Raw genomic sequence first — 5,043 nt, forward strand, 5'->3', positions numbered from 1 at the left:
CTCTCACTCTCAAAGTGTATAAAGGTAAAGTGTAAATCACTCAAATCATGCATCATGCAAAGTTTACCATAGGCTTGCTCAAAGTCTAATCCCTCCTCTACTCAATGTGATTAAGCATCAAAAGTCCGAAAGGTCTTTCTTTTCGGTTGTAACGTAGGCTCTTTGGTAGGTGAGGAATATTTGGCTAAAAAGTGACTCAAATATAAAAATATCCCAAGTAGAGTTAAGATGACTCCACTTTTCTAAAACTTAAGGCACTTCTAACACTTTATTTTTCTCCTTCAATTTACTTTCAATCCTTTGATTTTATTTTCTTTTCACAACCTTTCACACATTTTTTTCTTTTTTTTTTTTTTCCTTTTTTTTTTTTTACACATCCTTTCTTTTTTTTTCTAAGATCAAGCACATATTTGGAATTTTTCTCAATTTCACAACTTGTACTTTCTTAATATTAAGCACACTACTTTTTATACTTTCCTCCTTATCTCTCCAATTCCTTTACAAAAGAAGATAACAAAAACTATACTAACCCAAGGAATTGTCCCCCCATTTATTTTGGCTTCCAAAGAAAAGGCTTAAAGGCTCAAAATTGGCTCCAAAGGAAAAATTTGAGAGGGTCGAAAATTTTGGATATAAAAGTAGCTAAGAAAAGACGGCCTAACATCCTCCTAAATCAACTTAAACACTATGTAAACTTAGGTAGACTAGGAGCAAGTTCTAGAAACATATACATGCATACAGATAAATCACACAAGAAAGAATTTAAGGCTCAAATCTCACAAGGTAGAAGCACGATTCAAGGCGAACAAGCAATTCACTAATTATGCACCTTTTCACCCAACCATCATATCAAAACGTTAAGCCACACTTAAACATGGATGGAATATAATATCATTGGCAACTCGGTCTAATGTGTCCCTAAGCATGCGTGTTTCTAAGTTCTTCATGTTATGTTCATGACATGGATTCAAGAAAACATTTTTAGAACACAAAAAATCTCCTACGGGATTTTGGAAAATTAAAGCAAAAACAAACAAAAAGAAAACCCTAAACTCACGGTCCACCACTTCATCCCCCAAACTTATTTACAACAAAGTGTAAAATAAGTTTGTAGAGTCGGTAGGGACGTGAGTATACTACTGAAAAAAAACGTACCCTGAAAAATTTCGCGTAGAGGTTGAGCGGGGCGAAAATTCGAAGAATTTCGAAAAATCGCGCTGGAAAATTTTGCCCAGGTGGCGGTCCGCCGCAGCTGTTCGGCGTTCGCCGCACGTCAAAGATGGTTTCCAGCGTTCAGGTGGCGGACCGCCGCAGAGCTTGCGGCGGTCGCCACGGAGAGGTCAGAACCTGCGAAAATTTTTGCAAAGCACAAAATTAAACCAAAACCAAAAATACTTAAAATTAAAGCAAAAATTGTTGGGTTGCCTCCCAACAAGCGCTTATTTTTCGTCTTTAGCTTGACGTTCTTTGAAGCTCATGAGTTATCCCCCATCGTGAGGATTCCTTTGGGATGTCTTTGTACCAACAATCTTAGTCTCTGCCACCGCGAATGGAACCAACTTGTTGAGAACTTTCTTCCACCATTTGAATTTTCCATTTGAGGTTTTGATCACGTAGATTTCAGGGTCATCTTGAGGTGGAGTCTTCTTCCTCTTCTTTCTCTTGGGCTTTTCCTGCAAGATAGGCTTAGTAGGATTAGGCTCGCCCTTTTTAGGAGCTTGAGGTAAAGTGTTAACAATGAAAATAGTAGGGTTAGAAGGATCTTCCCCTCCAAATGGATCATAAGGCTTAGACAAATCGGTCACCATGACCTCCCTGCAATCATGCTCCATCTTAGCTTGTTTCGCCTCTTCATACTTAAGCATCGCGCTTTCGATGTTGTAGGTCGACTTTCCTCCATGGTCACTTATTGTGATTTCTCCTCTACCTACATCAATAAGAGCTTTGCATGTGGCTAGAAAATCTCTGCCTAAGATTAGAGGTACATTCTTGTCTACTCTCATATCAAGAATAATGAAGTCGGCAGGAAAGATGAAATCGTCTACCTTCACCAAGACATCCTCAATCATACCCACCGTTTTGATGGCCGTGTTATCGGCCAACCTTATGGTTACATCCGAGGTCTTGAGTGGCCCGATGTTGAGCTTTTCATAGTACTTCAGCGGCATGATGTTGATGCTTGCTCCCAAATCACAGAGGGCCTTATCAACTTTTCCTTCTCCAATTCGGCACCTAATGATGAACTGGCCCGGATCTCTTTGCTTCACTGCCCTTTCCTCTTGGATGATCTCGCGGCAATGATGCGGTAGCTTAAGGTCGGCTTTAGTCGGCTTTTTCTTCCTCATTACCGCCTCCCTTAGTAGCTTTGCATACTTTGGTATCTCCTGCAATGATTCAACAAGTGGAATGTTAGTATGGACCTTGCAAAACATGTTAAGGAATTGCTTGAACTGCTCTTCAAGCTTGAACTTCCTCTTTGGCTGAAAAGGGAGTACAATCCCGTTGTGCCGCACGAGCTCCTGCTTAGTGGACGATTCTGCCTTCTCAGTGGCGGCCCGCCGCGGGGTGTGCGGCGGTCCGCCGGCGACTGGGCAGTCCTGCGTGGTTGACAAGGTTGACTCTGCCGTCTCAGTGGCGGGCCGCTGCGGGGTCTGCGGCGGTCCGCCGGCGACTGGGCAGTCCCCAGATTTCTGCTTTGCCACCCACTTCTTGTTAATATCATCCACTCTTGCTGCTGCCTTTGCTCTATCCTCATCTAACTTCTTCTGAATTTGCTCCATTTGAGTGGTAATATTGGTTACAGCTGTCGAGATTGTGTTCATTCCTTGCTCGAGGTTGTTTATCCTTGCTTCGACCACTCCGATCTTGGTGTCATTAATCTTCCTATCTTGCGTAATTACCTCCAAAATCTTCGTGATTCCTTGTTCATACTTGTCTTCCTTCTTCATCGGCTCAACCACTCCTCCTTTGCTAACATTAAATCCTGCAGGGGGTTGCAAGTAATTATTGTTAGAATAAGAAAGATTTGGGTGCAGACGGTTCCCATTATAATTATTGAAATTGCCGCCCCCCTGATTAGGGCGATAATTGTTATTGTAGTTTCTGGGACCGCCTCCTTGCACGTAGTTGATTTCTTCCACAGTTGATATGGCAGTTTCGGGTGCATTGACCGCCACTATGGAAGTTGCCGGAATTGGATCTTCCTTCCTCGAGATGTCCATTTGATCAATCCTGACTCTAAGTTCTGCTAACTCCTTAGCAAAAGAACTTTCTTCGGCCTCTTCTATGGCTGCTACTCTTCTCGTGGCATGCCTTTCCTTGGACCACCCCCGACTGTGGGTGGCGAACTCCTCGATCACCGCCATGGCATCCTCTCCTGTCTTTCTTAGAAATCCTCCATTTGCCCCTGAATCAAGCATAGCACATATTTTCTCGTTAAATCCATTATAGAGGATTCCTACCTGATGGTCTATGGAAAAACCATGGTTTGGGCATTTTCGAAGAAGAGCTTTGAAACGAGCAAATGCCTCATAGAGGGGCTCGTCATGGCCTTGTGTGAACTGAAAGATCTCACTTTTGAGCTACAAAATAGTGCCTGGCGGGTAGTATTTGTCGAGGAAGGTAGCTACGATGTCCTTCCATGTGGAGACCTTTTCTGGTGGCATACACTCAAACCACTCCTTAGCAGAATCAATCAATGAGAATGGAAAAAGTCTTACCCGTATGGCATCGTCGTCGACACCATTTAATTTCAGAGTGTTTGCGATTTCCACGAATTTGGAGAGATGGCGGTTAGCATCTTCAGTCGCCCTACCTGCAAAAGGAGTTTGCTCGACCCTTTGGATAAGGGGCATGCGTAACTCAAAATTGTTAGCATCAATACGAGGGCCGTTAGGAAAAGTAATCATATTCCCATGATTGAACATGTTCATCACAGGTAATGTTTCTCTGTTCTTCTTTTCCATGGCTTCTCGGGCTGCTCTCTCCGCATCTCTCTCATCCATCAGCAACTTCACCATCTCCTGCAGCTTCTCAATATCTGTTCGGTCACCCATTGTTCCTGATCCTTTTTCACTTCTTATTATTCTACGAGTTCTTTCAAGTTCTAAATCAGGCGGCTCTAAGATGTACTTCCCAGAACGCGTTCGCATACAAAACCTGCAAGACTCGAAAACAAAAACAAATTAAACTAAAAAAAAAAAAAAAAAATTAAAACAGAAAGCAATAAAAATCCAAAGTTGTAAAATTATCCGTTTGAAGATATCACTCCAAAGTGAATTGTCTTCCCCGGCAACGGCGCCAAAAACTTGATGCACTTTTTATTTGCACTATAAATACCTGCAAGTATACAGAGTAGGTATAGTATAGCAAAAGGTTAGTACCGGGTATCGAACACGGGGAAGATGTACACAAAGTGTCTATCTTCTACTAGAACTCAATTACTATCTGGAGAAACAAGAATTTTTTGTAACTTTTTGAAAACAGTAAATATTAAAAACAGTAAACAACTAAATGCAAGCAAATCACGGAGAGAAAAGTATAGAGATAAGGGGAATTCCAGGGATGTGCTTTCACTTTTATGGTTATACAAATTCCAAACTACAATACCCTAGCACAGTTAATACTTTGAAAGGACGAGTCACCTAGCTTATGCTCATGCGATACAAACGTTGATTACTAACATTAGGGTTGTCAATCCTAACACGTAACTCCAAAAAGCTACTAAGACCCTTGAAAAGTCCTCACTCTCAATTAACAGTGTCGTTTTAAAGGAAGCTAACTGTAGTGTCTACTAAGTGGATCTAACTCGCTAGAACTCTGTCACAGTTATGAAGCAAGTTGTATTGAATCATACATAATTGTGTCACTCAATTATGAAGCATCATGATTAACTTAGGGAAGAAACAAAGTAAAAACAAAATGGATATTAAATAGAAAACGGAATTGTATAACTAAAGTTGCTACTAACACATCCCTAGAATCCTATGAGTTTAGTTACACATGACTGAATAAACTAAAAACATAGATTGAAGGGAAAGCAAT

At 41.3% G+C, this 5,043-nt stretch overlaps 1 non-coding gene across 1 annotated transcript; it reads left to right on the forward strand.

Moving 5' to 3' along the window:
• The first annotated feature begins 3,477 nt into the window (after positions 1 to 3,477).
• Positions 3,478 to 3,583, forward strand: LOC148933227 (small nucleolar RNA R71). Its single transcript, XR_016134816.1, has one exon. It is a non-coding gene; the product is annotated as a small nucleolar RNA R71 (small nucleolar RNA).
• Positions 3,584 to 5,043: the final 1,460 nt, after the last annotated feature.

The sequence above is a fragment of the Salvia hispanica genome, chromosome 1 (genome assembly GCF_029641045.1).
Source record: "Salvia hispanica isolate PSC_SH4W2 chromosome 1, Shi_PSC_v1, whole genome shotgun sequence".
Lineage (NCBI taxonomy): Eukaryota > Viridiplantae > Streptophyta > Magnoliopsida > Lamiales > Lamiaceae > Salvia > Salvia hispanica.